The sequence below is a fragment of the Coregonus lavaretus genome (assembly GCF_964263955.1).
Source record: "Coregonus lavaretus genome assembly, chromosome: 18".
NCBI classification, from domain to species: domain Eukaryota; kingdom Metazoa; phylum Chordata; class Actinopteri; order Salmoniformes; family Salmonidae; genus Coregonus; species Coregonus lavaretus.
Genome location: NC_140005.1, coordinates 19824222 through 19840134, shown reverse-complemented (window position 1 = coordinate 19840134; position 15913 = coordinate 19824222). Strand labels below are relative to the sequence as shown.

Genomic DNA, 15913 nt, shown 5'->3' with positions numbered 1-15913 from the left:
TAAATCCGTAAACATGGGTACCCTCATAGATATCATCCTGACTAACTTACCCTCTAAATACACCTCCGCTGTCTTCAACCAGGATCTCAGCGATCACTGCCTTATTGCCTGCGTCCGTAAAGGGTCCGCGGTCAAACGACCACCCCTCATCACTGTCAAACTCTCCCTAAAACACTTTAGCGAGCAGGCCTTCCTAACTGACCTGGCCCAGGTATCCTGGATGGATATAGATCTCATTCCGTCAGTAGAGGATGCCTGGTTGTTCTTTTAAAAGTAATTTCCTCTCAATCTTAAATAAACATGCCCCATTCAAAAAATATAGAACTAAGAACAGATATAGCCCCTGGTTCTCCTCAGACTTGACTGCCCTTGACCAGCTCAAAAACATCCTGTGGCGTACTGCATTAGCATCAAATAGCCCCCGCGATATGCAACTTTTCAGGGAAGTTAGGAACCAATATACACAAGCAGTTAGGAAAGCAAAGGCTAACTTTTTCAAACAGAAATTTGCATCCTGTAGCACTCCAAAAAGTTTTGGGACACTGTAAAGTCCATTGAGAATAAGAGCACCTCCTCCCAGCTGCCCACTGCACTGAGACTAGGAAACACTATCACCACCGATAAATCTACAATAATCGAGAATTTCAACAAGCATTTTGCTACGGCTGGCCATGCTTTCCACCTGGCTACCACTATCCCGGCCACCAGCTCTGCACCCTCCGCTGCAACTTGCCCATGCTCCCCCCGCATCTCCTTCACACAAATTCAGACAGCTGATGTTCTGAAAGAGCTGCAAAATCTGGACCCCTCCAAATCATCTGGGCTAGACAATCTGGACCCTTTCTTTCTAAAACTAGCCGCCGAAATTGTCGCAACTCCTATTACTAGCCTGTTCAACCTCTCTTTCGTAACGTCTGAGATCCCCAGAGATTGGAAAGCTGCCGCGGTCATCCCCCTCTTCAAAGGGGGTGACACTCTAGATCCAAACTGTTACAGACCTATATCCATCCTTCCCTGCCTTTCGAAAGTTTTTGAAAGCCAAGTTAACAAACAGATCACCGACCATTTCGAATCCCACCGTACCTTCTCCGCTATGCAATCTGGTTTCCGAGCTGGTCATGGGTGCACCTCAGCTACGCTCAAGGTCCTAAACGATATTATAACCGCGATCGATAAAAGACAGTACTGTGCAGCCGTCTTCATCGACCTGGCCAAGGCTTTTGACTCTGTCAACCACCACATTCTTATTGGCAGACTAAATAGCGTTGGTTTCCCAAATGACTGCCTTGCCTGGTTCACCAACTACTTCTCAGATAGAGTTCAATGTGTCAAATCGGAGGGCCTATGGGGGAGCCACAGGCTTCAATTCTTGGGCCGACTCTTTTCTCTGTGTATATCAATGATGTCGCTCTTGCTGCTGGTGACTCTCAGATCCACCTCTACGCCGACGACACCATTTTGTATACATCTGGCCCTTCATTGGACACTGTGTTAACAAACCTCCAAACGAGCTTCAATGCCATACAACACTCCTTCAGTAGCCTCCAACTGCTCATAAACACTAGTAAAACTAAATGCATGCTCTTCAATCGAACGCTGCTGGCACCCGCCCAACCGACTGTAGTTGTCCACATACTCTGACCTAGAGTATGTGGACAACTACACATACCTAGGTGTCTGGTTAGACTGTAAACTCTCCTTCCAGACTCACATTAAGAATCTCCAATCCAAAGTTAAATCTAGATTCTGCTTCCTATTTCGCAACAAAGCCTCCTTCACTCATGCTGCCAAACATGCCCTCGTAAAACGGACTATCCTACCAATCCTTGACTTCGGTGATGTCATTTACGAAATAGCCTCCAACACTCTACTCAGCAAATTGGATGTAGTCTATCACAGTGCCATCCGTTTTGTCACCAAAGCCCCATATACTACCCACCACTGTGACCTGTACGCTCTTGTTGGCTGGTCCTCACTACATATTCGTCGCCAAACCCACTGGCTCCAGGCCATCTATAAATCACTGCTAGGCAAATCCCCGCCTTATCTTAGCTCATTGGTCACCATAGCAACACCCACCCGTAGTATGTGTTCCAGTAGGTATATCTCACTGGTCATCCCCAAAGCCAACACCTCCTTTGGCCGCCATTCCTTCCAGTTCTCTGCTGCCAATGACTGGAACGAATTGCAAAAATCTCTGAAGCTGGAGACTCCTATCTCCCTCACTAACTTTAAGCATCAGTTGTCAGAGCACCTTACCGATCACTGCACCTGTACACAGCCCATCTGAAATTAGCCCACCCAACTACCTCATCCCCATATTGTTATTTATTTTGCTCATTTGCACCCCAGTATCTCTATTTGCACATCATCTCTTGCACATCTATCATTCCAGTGTTAATACTAATTGTAATTGTTTTGCACTATAGCCTATTTATTGCCTTACCTCCATAACTTGCTACATTTGCACACACCGTATATATATTTTCTGTTGTATTTTTGACTTTATGTTTTGTTTTACCCATATGTAACTCTGTGTTGTTGTTTTTATCGCACTGCTTTGCTTTATCTTGGCCAGGTCGCAGTTGTAAATGAGAACTTGTTCTCAACTGGCTTACCTGGTTAAATAAAGGTTAAATAAAAAAAAAAAAAAAAAAAAAAAAACTCTGCCGTAAATCCAGCGCATTTTGAATGTGAGATTGCCGAAAGGCCAGTCTCTTTGGCAATGACAAGGAGTAGAATGTTAGCTAAAGAGACTGGTCCTTAGACTAGGTGGAAATTCCTTTATGCGCAAATTGATTTAATAACCATCATATTGAAGTAAACTTGGAGTCACGCGATGATATGCTGTGTGGTCCTCCCACTACGACTTGGGAAACCATGCAGTTTATTAGGCTACAGATTATATAAATGATGATGAACTTCACAGGGTGGTGAAAGGGCACAGTGATTAACTTTGCATGAAAATCTGTCACAAATTGGATGGAAACCTAGCTACTGTTAGCCTACTGCATTACTAAAATGCGGAGGTGGGTAGTAATGCTCTACAAGTAACACGTTTCATGTGCTTAAAGGTGCAATATGCAGAAATTGGTCCGCCATTTCCTGGTTGCTAAACTTCTAATTGTTTGCCTAATTTCAGTTTGTGACAAAACAAGCAGTCATTGTGTAGAGAATTATTGTACCATCTAAACCGCTGTGAAATATATTTTCCATAACCAAAATTATTGTATTTTCTTTCAGCTGTTTGAAACTGGTGTACAAAACCTAAAGTAAAAGATGCTAAAACTAAACTTAAGGACGGGAAGCAAAGAAATAGCGCACATAGAACAGACCTACCACTGCTTAGACTTGCTTTCAATGTGTAATGACAGATTTACAACTTACATTTCTATGTAAATTTGGTCGGTAGCCCAAACAGTTGCATATTGCAGCTTTAAGTACATTTTGGGAGGAACTAGTACTTTTCTAGTTACTCTCTGTGGGCTGTACTTGTACTCTTACTCAAGTCATTTCTGAAGGAAGTAACTTGCTTTTTACTCAGTTACATTTTACAAAATCAATTCAGTTACATAGATTTATATTATTATATGAAATGGCTAGGTAGCTAGTTTGGTTTCACTAACCGAGAATCTGACAATGTTGAATCTCCTGTTTTTAGCTCCCCATATGATCTCTACTTGTTAGATGAGTTAACCTTGTCATTGGCATAAAGAGTGAACAGATTAATCAGATGTGTGTGGCAATAGCTAACTAGTTAGGTATCACATTGGGTTTCCACTAAATAAGCTGGCTAAAGGACAGTGCGTTATTTATAATGAGGGATACCTGGAGAAAATCGGATCTCTCGTAAATGAAAATGGATGGTCCTCCCTTCAGTAAAATATATTTTTACCCGACCCTCCCCGAACGCTTGAAAAAAACAAACAAGTGACCCTACCCTATACCCCAAATAATAATGAAAACAAAGTGGATAGCAGAGAACATGGCTACCGTTTACCCTCCCTCCTAGGACAGACCAGAGCCTTAGATATGCAGTTTTAGAAACTGTTATTCGTTTTGTAAGCATTACATGGCAAAGTAGCCAGAAGGTTGTGGATTCGCAGACCACCGGCGGACAAGGGGGGGTGAAAAGATATCCATTATAATAAAAGCACTGCATGAATCTATCATCTTATTTGCAGTCTGAGAAAAAATTGCCTTTTAAAACACATTTCATGCAATTCTATGTCATTTTACATGACTGGAGACAAGCAGAATATTTTTTAATACCACAACAGAGCACGACAACGAATGAGCGCATGCTGCAGCACCAGAGAAGTTTTGATTTCTATACAGGCTATTGTTAAAAAAGAGGATAGTCTAAGTTTGGAACAGTGCTAAAGTTGTCAACTTAAAAATAAAACAGAAAGAGTTACAACTGAAGTATCTGATCCTCAATGAATTTGAGAAAAAGTCATTAATTGTTTAACACAGCAGCCACATAGCATCAGGGAGGCCTATATGGACTTGTAAAGAAATATAATTTAGGAAATTATCATTTTCGAATTGTTTATATTTTATTCCATGACATTGTTGTTACAAAATAGATTTGTGTTGACTGTGATTAGACCGTGGGAATATAAGAGCATCTGATAGGCTAAATTAACAAACTAGGCATGCATAGCTCACCACATGATCCTCAAGCCAAAGACTGGCCAAACTCATGTTTCTAAAAGTGAATTCAAAGGCACTGTAGAATAAGGCATTTTACGTTACATTATCGTTTCATCGTTTCAATTCTACTTTTGTGAGAATTTGTGTATTTTTATTTTTCAGGAGGGGTGCTGCAGCACCCTCAGCACCCCTACATCCCATGGCTAGGAGTATGTTTTTTAATAGCCTGTTGCAGCTCTCCCTCACTTTTTTCAATGGGCCAATGGTAAAACTATTTCTGGAACATTCATTCAGATAAAATCGTAATAAATTGTATTTAGGCCTAATTACCACTAAAATTCCATGAAAATGATAGAATGACTAACTAAATAAACATGTAGGCTATAGCAGCCTATAGGTAGGAAGCCTAAATGATGGTTTGTACCCTGTATTCTTTCGCTATGGTGGTGGCACGAATGATGAACTGTAGGCGTGTGTGCAGAGGCCTGTCGGTCAGAGGCGTGACCACTTTGAGCAGGTAAAATCCGACAGAACAAGAACAGCCACAGACAGAAAACTCTACCAGGGGTTGCTAAAACGGCTGTCCTCAAAACAGTCTTGTACGACGCACTTGAACTCGCCCTATTGTCCGAGTGCTTAGCTTACAGAAACGTACAGTACCATCTCCTATTGCATATAATGACAAACTGATCCACCGTATGAACCTTATCATCACACCAACGAGATCTCTGATCCAAATTCACCACGTGTCTGCCATGATGTTCATAAAACTCCAAGGACCCCCTTGCGCAGCGGAGCCCAGAACGATATGTGACCACTGCTGTCCTTTCAGCACCAGAAGTCAAAGGGCTCTCAAATCGCTCAAAAATTACCCTCATCAAGATGTTGTCTAGATCTAATAGTCCTACTCATCACTTACTATTATTATTATTATTAAAATAGAATATTATCACTTCTCACAATGGTGGTCGTTTAGTAAAGTTTAATAAAAGCTGAATCAATGTCTTGCAAGATCACACAATGATTAATTAGCATTTTACATAGCAGATCCGAATGTAATAGTATATAGGCCTAAGCCTACTGTAGCATAGTAGGCCTATAATATGGTACAACAGTCGGTGCTCATGGTGGGTGTCTTTTAGGTCCCAGTTGTTGTTGCTATGCAACTTTCAGTGGACACCCCCATTAGTGTCTTTCAGAACCCCTCCTAAAACCCCAACTGTTTTGGTTGTTGTCAGTGACTCTTTGTTAGTTCCCCCATCTGTTTGAGCAACATTTTTGGGTTTTCTTCCTGGGGAACATAACATTTGATTGAAACAAAATAAGCCTACAAGAAATGCTAATAGTTAAACCATCTGCCTTCGCTTGCCAAACAGTTATTCAACAACATCTAAATGCATATTCCCATGAAACTGATTGAGATCAAATGACAATTTGGAAATTTCACCGGTAAAACCTGAATAATTATCATTCACGATTGACAGTGCTAATGGCCTACTTTGAAATTAGGTATGCCTAACTTGGTGTTTGAGGGTATTGGCAGCAGCTAATGGGGTTGCGGAATAAAATAAAACAAAAAAATACCTCTGGTCCTCCTCATCTTCACACTCTCCCTCTCAAACTGAACAGGACATCAGTAGGCCTAGTCCGCGCACAGATATAGCACCTTAAGTGCCACTGTACACAGCACAGTCATTGGTTAGGCGGCAAAAAATGGTTTACATCAGCAAGAGCAGGGCAGGCTGGGGCTCATGAGTGTGCAATGCAGTGTAGCCTTGTTTTATGTACACCATCCCAGCAGCGCAAAAACTCGTGAAGGAAGTACATTTTCTTATAAATATAACTTTGCCCTGTGCTTCTCTCGAGCATGCTCTTCTTATAGCCTAGGCCTATAGTATAGGTTATGGATCATTTTATTGAGACCACACTAGGCGAACTTGATATTGCACGCCCACCAGAGAATCAGAGATGAGGGGCATCATCGAGCACACATGAGATACTACAATAAGCAACTCATTCTCAAACCCTGAGCAATATGACTAAATAAAACAAGTACTAAACCATCCCCCTGACTGAAATTGAAAAAGCATTACCCTCCCCATTAGCCTCGAGTCTTCTTGGGTATGATGCTACAAGCTTGGCACACATGTACTTGGGGAGTTTCTCCAATTCTTCTCTGCAGATCCTCTCAAGCTCTGTCAGATTGGATGGGGAGCATCGCTGCACAGCTATTTTCAGGTCTCTCCAGAGATGTTCGATCGGGTTCAAGTCCTGGCTCTGGCTGGGCCACTCAAGGACATTCAGAGACTTGTCCCGAAGCCACTCCTGCGTTGTCTTGGCTGTGTGCTTAGGGTCGTTGTCCTGCTGGAAGGTGAACCTTTGCCCCAGTCGGAAGTCCTTAGTGCTCTGGAGCAGGTTTTCATCAAGGATCTTTCTGTACTTTGCTCCATTCATCTTTCCCTCGATTCTGACTAGTCTCCCAGTCCCTGCCGCTGAAAAACATCCCAACAACATGATGCTGCCACCACCATGTTTCACCGTAGGCCATTCTCCCCCGATTGCTCAGTTTGTCTTGGTGGTTCCAAACTTCTCCCATTTAAGAATGATGGAGGCCACTGTGTTCTTAGGGACCTTCAATGCTGCAGACATTTGTTGGTACCCTTCCCCAGATCTGTGCCTCAACCTCATGGCTTGGTTTTTGCTCTGACATGTACTGTCAACTGTGGAACCTTATATAGACAGGTGTGTGCCTTTCCAAATCATGTCCAATCAATTGAATTTACCACAGGTGGACTCCAATCAAGTTGTAGAAACATCTCAAGGAAGATCAATGGAAACAGGATGCACCTGAGCTCAATTTCGAGTATCATAGCGAATGGTCTTAATACTTATGTAAATAAGGTATTTTTAATTTCATTTTAATACATTAGCAACATTTTCAAAAAAACTGTTTTCGCTTTCATATAATGGGATATTGTGTTTAGATTGACGAGTAAAAACATGTATTTATCCATTTTAGACAAAAGCTGTAACGTAACAAAATTTGGAAAAAGGGAAGGGGTCTGAATACTTTCCGAATGCACTGTAGCTACTGGACAGTGTGGTTGTCCCACTGGCTATCATAAGTTGAATGCACCAATTTGTAAGTCGCTCTGGATAAGAGCGTCTGCTAAATGATGTAAATGTAAATGTGAAGAAGGCGCAACAGCGCCTCTTCAACCTCAGGAGGCTGAGACCCTCACAAATTTCTACAGATGCACCATTGAGAGCATCATGTTGGGCTGTATCACTGCCTGGTACGCCAATTGCACCGTCCACAACCGCAGGGCTCTCCAGAGGGTGGTGTGGTCATCCCAATGCATCAGGAAGGCCAAGAAGATCATCAAGGACCTCAGCCACCCAAACTATGGCCGGTTCACCCCACTGGAGTCAAAAGAAACGACACCTGTTTATGCGAGGTGCTGGCTAGCGGAGTAGAACACTTGAAAAGGAGAGCCTCACACTCTAGGAGCTCAGATGCAATAATTATATAACCAACGTTTCGACAGTCTTCATCAGGGTATAATGACAAACACTGCAGGTCACTAATTTATATACTTTGAAAGGACATACACAGGTATCTGTAATCATGGCCGGGAGTGGCTTGATTTCATTGGTTGATTTACAGATATAAATAGAACATATAAAAAAGCATGAATGGATAACATACGATAATAGATACAATTTGGCTACATAGGCCAACAAACATTTACAATGGATAGCAAAAACACAATAATCCCAAGAATGGCTTCAGATCAAAGTCTACATTGAGACCGAAGGGAGCAAGGGTCTTTAAATTAAAGATCCAGGCGGCCTCTCGTTTTAACAATAAATTGTCAAGGTCACCCCCTCTCCTAGGGTGGGTGACGTGTTCAATGCCGATATAGCAAAGGGACAAAATAGTGGTTCACTATACTACAGTGTTTTAGGTGCCAACTTTATGGTCATGTTGCAGCAGTGTGTAGGAGGGAGATTGCTAGATATGAGAATTGTGCAGGAGGGTATGAGACGAAGGAATGTGTAGTATCGGTGGAGAAAGTAGTCTGTTAGCTGTGGGGGTGCCCATGGGGCTGGAGATCAGTGGTGTCTGGTGAGAGAAAGGCAGGTTGAGGTTACCAGGGTCAGAGTAGTACAGAAAGTGTCATATGCTGAAGCAGTGAAGAGAGTGGTAGAGGAAGATGGGTACAGGGTGAGGATTCCTGTGAGTAGGCAGAGACCAATAGAGAGTGATGGGAATAATATGTGCTTCAGTTAAGGTGGGTTTCTTAGTTTTCATAGCCATGGTTATCAACTGTACTGCAGAAATGGAACGTAAGTCACAGAAAATAGAGGTTGTGGTGGAAGCTGCAAAGAAGTACTTGGGATTGCAAGGTTTTACTGCAGAAGAGTTGCAGGGGGTGTTGAGTGGTAATGTTCTGTCCTCCCAGACTGTTGGCCTGGAGTAGGATTAGATAGGGTTAAATGGTGGAAAGGGGTGGTGGGTTTTTTAGTGAGGGCTAATAGTTGACATGGTAATTTTCCTTTCCCCCAATTTTGTATTACCGTATCACAAAGTATAATGGTTGTACAGTAGGTGGCGGCAATACGCCAATTGGTGTAGTCTGCCATTAAAACTTAAAAGCACAAACCAATGCAGCCATAGACACTGTACAACAGAACAGTGAGGTACAGATTTGAAGACAGCAGCCTACTCAGCTCAATTGGGAAACATCAAGTTTCAAAGACTAAACTGATTTCCATCCCTAGCTGACACATACTGTATATGGAGACAAAGACACCAGACAAATGTTTACAATATATCTGGCAACACCTGACCTTTTATTGAGATAAAGAAGGTATTCAACTGAAATATGAAAAAGTAAAAAGTAAGGTATATAAAAGCTCTGGGCTTGAAAGAACATAATAAAGTGCATCTTACCAATATGTACAAACAGAACAAGTCAGTCATAAGTTGCCTTCATTGCACACAATATGGCAGATATGAACTTCAATATTAAACCTTTTTAACACAAAGCATTCCTTCACCGTGTTATCAAGTGTTTACATGTATTCGCTATTTAAATAGGTGATCTCTGAGATTAAACATCTCTTTGACAAGAGAGTTGTCCCAAGACAGCTATCAATCATCAATGTTTGGATCATCAGATGAGTGCAGCTGCTGCAGCGGTGAGCCATCCCACTGTTCCTCCAACACCAGCCACCACTGCGGTTGTAGACCCAGCTAACCCTGCTGCACCTAGAGGGAAACAACACAACATACATCGTTCACTGTGGCATTCACAACAGAATGTACCTCAGGCACCAGGGCATCGTAGCCTTGTCTTGTCTGAAAATAAGAGCTCTTCAATGTTCTAATATGCACAATAAAGGGGGAAGAAATAGATCATAAAGAGAGATGTTCATGGTATAGTTGGGGGATTATCACAAGATCATATTGTTTTTGATTCTGTGACTCTAATAGCAATTAATTGACAATATGGTTCTCTGTAAAGTTGCCACTGTATTGGACACAACACAATTATGTAAGACAGATTTTTAAATATGATATTTAAACACATGAATATGTGACTGTCATTACCTGCCGACTGCAGAACGGCAACGATGCTTCCAGCCAACACACCGCCACCACTTGCAGAGGCTGCCGATGCCATCATGCCGGCTGCAAGGGAGTTTGCGGCGATGCCAGCGGCGGTAAACCCTACAGCTCCTAGGACAACTGGAGCCAAAACCACCGCTCCCCCTTAAAAGTAAAAATACAAATAAACATTTGAATTGTAGCCTACTACAGTTGGCTAGGTAGTATATTGAAGTTATTGGGTAAAATGTTAACAAAACATTGCATTTCTCAAAATGAGATGTGAAAACGGTCAATGATTTAACATGCAGCTAGCTATGCTTTTTATTATGCACGTGTAACCATGGGTTGAATTGGCATTTTGCTGGTAGCTTAGTCTACTTAAACTAGGCTATCCACAATATTGGTATTTCCATGAAAATTCACATTGTCTTCTTATCATCAGCTTTTGGTTTTAAATGAAATTGACACAGGGTAATCTGATAATATATTACCGTTTTAATTATGTCACAGAGTTGATTCTTAAATAGCATGGCAAATGTCTCACCTGCTCCTGCTGCGACTGCAATAAAGGTAACTGTTAAAAAAAGCAACAACATAAAATGAGCAAATATAATTACATGAAAATAAAATGCAAAAATGATGCATTGGTTATTGTTACTGTAGCCTAGCCTACTTCACACAATTTAGATTTAGCCAGATATAATAGAGGTTTAGGTTACTCACGAAGTCCCATGGTTCCTCTGTGACTGTATCAGTGACTGTAGGGAAGAAGACTGGGTCAGGGTTAAATAATGCAGTGGCTAGAACGTTTTGGTGAACGAAACTTAAGCGCGCCAATTTAGGGTGTGTCTATATCCATCTCCGTGCCCCTATTGGACATTTCAAGCATCTCGTATATGAAACTTAATTGGTATGGTTGTCATGACTTGCCGGAACAAGTTCTGTTGTCCATTGTCGTCGAGCAAGCAAACAGAAACGAAAGTCAACCGTTTGTTATTCCAGTGAAAATGACATTAGATAAAGATCTTCGATAATTAGGCCATCACGTGAAAGGAACATGAAACAGGACAATAGAGCCAAAGGTGTTGGCTAAAATGCTTTTAGTTATTTTCAAAGTTAGTACAGAAAGGCACAATCCTTTATTCGTTTTCCAGCCGAACGGCATCCCCATCACTTGGCTTTTTATAAAACTGAAGTTTGGGGCTGGAGAAATGTAACCACTCCCAAATTCATAGATGGCTCTACAGATGCAGAACGCAAGTATAGTGCGTTGCAATACAATGACTGCCATGAGATTAAAATGATAGTTTTTAAGTCATTTTTGTCTACGAAAACATTGTTTACAAACAGTGGAGTAAAACAACCTTTTATTTTGGCCTAAGAGAGTTGTACTAAGCTTATATGACACTGTTTAAAATAATATTCTTCATTGTGGCTTTACAGTAAGTAATGTAAGTGACATGCCAGTATTTTTATTGTTTTGGCCCATCCCTTGACACTAGGTGGCGCTAAAGGCTTGCATGTGACAATACGGCAACTACAACTGTGAGTGAACAGTGACTCTGCAGGTGGCACTGTGGTCTCTTTAACCCTTATTACTGTAAAACCACAACCATCATCTCTTCATTAAGGGCATTACACTACAAAGCACCACTATCAATTGAGAGCACTGTAACAAATGTGTGTTTTGGTAAACTAACTGTAACCAGGCCATGGGATTTTACAGAACAAAGGAACAAATTGACCAGAAAGTAAAGCGTTTAAAGCAACCCATTTGAGTGAGTCTTTGAAAATATACAGTGAGCTACAAAAGTATTGGGACAGTGACAACTGTTTTGTTCCTTTGGCTCTGTACTCCAGCACTTGATACAATGACTATGAGGTTAAAGTGCAGTCTGTCAGCTTTAATTTGAATGTATTTTCATACATATCAGGTGAACCGTTTAGAAATTACAGCACTTTTTGTTCATAGTCCCCCCATTTTAGGGGACCCAAAATATTGGGACAAATTGACTTATATGTGTATTAATGTAGTCAAAAGTTTCGTATTTGGCCTCATATTCCTAGCACGCAATGATTACATCAATCTTGTGACGCTACACACTTGTTGGATGCATTTGCTGTTTGTTTTGGTTGTGTTTCACATAATTTTTTGTGTCAGTTGATTTTGTGCCCTATAGAAACTAATGATAAATAATGTATTGTATATTTTGGAGTCACTTTTATTGTAAATAATAATAGAATATGTTTCTAAACACTTCTACATTAATGTGGATGCTACCATGATTACGGATAGTCCTGAATGAATTGTGAATAATGATTAGTGAGAAAGTTACAGACGCACAAATATCAGGGGGTGTTGAGTGGTAATGTTCTGTCCTCCCAGACTGTTGGCCTGGAGTAGGATTAGATAGGATTAAATGGTGGAAAGGGGTGGTGGGTTTTTTAGTGAGGGCTAATAGTTGACATGGTAATTTTCCTTTCCCCCAATGTTGTATTACCGTATCACAAAGTATAATGGTTGTACAGTAGGTGGCGGCAATACGCCAATTGGTGTAGTCTTCCATTAAAACTTAAAAGCACAAACCAATGCAGCCATAGACACTGTACAACAGAACAGTGAGGTACAGATTTGAAGACAGCAGCCTACTCAGCTCAATTGGGAAACATCAAGTTTCAAAGACTAAACTGATTTCCATCCCTAGCTGACACATACTGTATATGGAGACAAAGACACCAGACAAATGTTTACAATATATCTGGCAACACCTGACCTTTTATTGAGATAAAGAAGGTATTCAACTGAAATATGAAAAAGTAAAAAGTAAGGTATATAAAAGCTCTGGGCTTGAAAGAACATAATAAAGTGCATCTTACCAATATGTACAAACAGAACAAGTCAGTCATAAGTTGCCTTCATTGCACACAATATGGCAGATATGAACTTCAATATTAAACCTTTTTAACACAAAGCATTCCTTCACCGTGTTATCAAGTGTTTACATGTATTCACTATTTAAATAGGTGATCTCTGAGATTAAACATCTCTTTGACAAGAGAGCTGTCCCAAGACAGCTATCAATCATCAATGTTTTGATCACCAGAAGAGTGCAACTGCTTCAGCGGAGAGCCATCCCACTGTTCCTCCAACACCAGCCACCACTGCGGTTGTAGACGCAGCTAACCCTGCTGCACCTAGAGGGAAACAACACAACATACATCGTTCACTGTGGCATTCACAACAGAATGTACCTCAGGCACCAGGGCATCGTAGCCTTGTCTTGTCTGAAAATAAGAGCTCTTCAATGTTCTAATATGCACAATAAAGGGGGAAGAAATAGATCATAAAGAGAGATGTTCATGGTATAGTTGGGGGATTATCACAAGATCATATTGTTTTTGATTCTGTGACTCTAATAGCAATTAATTGACAATATGGTTCTCTGTAAGGTTGCCACTGTATTGGACACAACACAATTATGTAAGACAGATTTTTAAATATGATATTTAAACACATGAATATGTGACTGTCATTACCTGCCGACTGCAGAACTGCAACGGTGCTTCCAGCCAACACACCGCCACCACTTGCAGAGGCTGCCGATGCCATCATGCCGGCTGCAAAGGACTTTGCGGCGATGCCAGCGGCGGTAAACCCTACAAATCCTAGGGCATGTGGAGCCAAGACCACCGCTCCCCCTTAAAAGTAAAAATACAAATAAACATTTGAATTGTAGCCTACTACAGTTGGCTAGGTAGTATATTGAAGTTATTGGGTAAAATGTTAACAAAACGTTGAATTTCTCAAAATGAGATGTGAAAACGGTCAATGATTTAACATGCAGCTAGCTATGCTTTTTATTATGCACTTGTAACCATGGGTTGAATTGGCATTTTGCTGGTAGCTTAGCCTACTTAAACTAGGCTATCCACAATATTTGTATTTCCATGAAAATTCACATTGTCTTCTTATCATCAGCTTTTGGTTTTAAATGAAATTGACACAGGGTAATCTGATAATATATTACCGTTTTAATTATGTCACAGAGTTGATTCTTAAATAGCATGGCAAATGTCTCACCTGCTCCAGCTGCTGTGACAGCAATAAAGGTAACTGTTAAAAAAAGCAACAACATAAAATGAGCAAATATAATTACATGAAAATAAAATGCAAAAATGATGCATTGGTTATTGTTACTGTAGCCTAGCCTACTTCACACAATTTAGATTTAGCCAGATATATTAGAGGTTTAGGTTACTCACTATATTCCATGGTTCCTCTGTGACTGTATCAGTGACTGTAGGGAAGAAGACTGGGTCAGGGTTAAATAATGCAGTGGCTAGAACGTTTTGGGAAACGAAACTTAAGCGCGCCAATTTAGGGTGTGTCTATATCCATCTCCGTGCCCCTATTGGACATTTCAAGCATCTCGTATATGAAACTTAATTGGTATGGTTGTCATGACTTGCCGGAACAAGTTCTGTTGTCCATTGTCGTCGAGCAAGCAAACAGAAACGAAAGTCAACCGTTTGTTATTCCAGTGAAAATGACATTAGATAAAGATCTTCGATAATTAGGCCATCACGTGAAAGGAACATGAAACAGGACAATAGAGCCAAAGGTGTTGGCTAAAATGCTTTTAGTTATTTTCAAAGTTAGTACAGAAAGGCACAATCCTTTATTCGTTTTCCAGCCGAACGGCATCCCCATCACTTGGCTTTTTATAAAACTGAAGTTTGGGGCTGGAGAAATGTAACCACTCCCAAATTCATAGATGGCTCTACAGATGCAGAACGCAAGTATAGTGCGTTGCAATACAATGACTGCCATGAGATTAAAATGATAGTTTTTAAGTCATTTTTGTCTACGAAAACATTGTTTACAAACAGTGGAGTAAAACAACCTTTTATTTTGGCCTAAGAGAGTTGTACTAAGCTTATATGACACTGTTTAAAATAATATTCTTCATTGTGGCTTTACAGTAAGTAATGTAAGTGACATGCCAGTATTTTTATTGTTTTGGCCCATCCCTTGACACTAGGTGGCGCTAAAGGCTTGCATGTGACAATACGGCAACTACAACTGTGAGTGAACAGTGACTCTGCAGGTGGCACTGTGGTCTCTTTAACCCTTATTACTGTAAAACCACAACCATCATCTCTTCATTAAGGGCATTACACTACAAAGCACCACTATCAATTGAGAGCACTGTAACAAATGTGTGTTTTGGTAAACTAACTGTAACCAGGCCATGGGATTTTACAGAACAAAGGAACAAATTGACCAGAAAGTAAAGCGTTTAAAGCAACCCATTTGAGTGAGTCTTTGAAAATATACAGTGAGCTACAAAAGTATTGGGACAGTGACAAATGTTTTGTTCCTTTGGCTCTGTACTCCAGCACTTGATACAATGACTATGAGGTTAAAGTGCAGTCTGTCAGCTTTAATTTGAATGTATTTTCATACATATCAGGTGAACCGTTTAGAAATTACAGCACTTTTTGTTCATAGTCCCCCCATTTTAGGGGACCCAAAATATTGGGACAAATTGACTTATATGTGTATTAATGTAGTCAAACGTTTCGTATTTGGCCTCATATTCCTAGCACGCAATGATGACATCAATCTTGTGACTCTAC

General features: G+C 40.8%; 2 long non-coding RNA genes across 2 annotated transcripts; both read right to left on the bottom strand.

Annotated features, from left to right (window-relative positions):
- Nucleotides 1–9492: 9492 nt before the first annotated feature.
- Nucleotides 9493–10431, bottom strand: LOC311145557. Its single transcript, XR_014614614.1, has 2 exons — nt 10274–10431; nt 9493–9931 (listed from the first exon to the last, which is right to left on the bottom strand). It is a non-coding gene; the product is annotated as an uncharacterized lncRNA (long non-coding RNA).
- Nucleotides 10432–13029: 2598 nt separating this feature from the next.
- LOC311145558 lies at nt 13030–13972 on the bottom strand. Its single transcript, XR_014614615.1, has 2 exons — nt 13811–13972; nt 13030–13468 (listed from the first exon to the last, which is right to left on the bottom strand). It is a non-coding gene; the product is annotated as an uncharacterized lncRNA (long non-coding RNA).
- Nucleotides 13973–15913: the final 1941 nt, after the last annotated feature.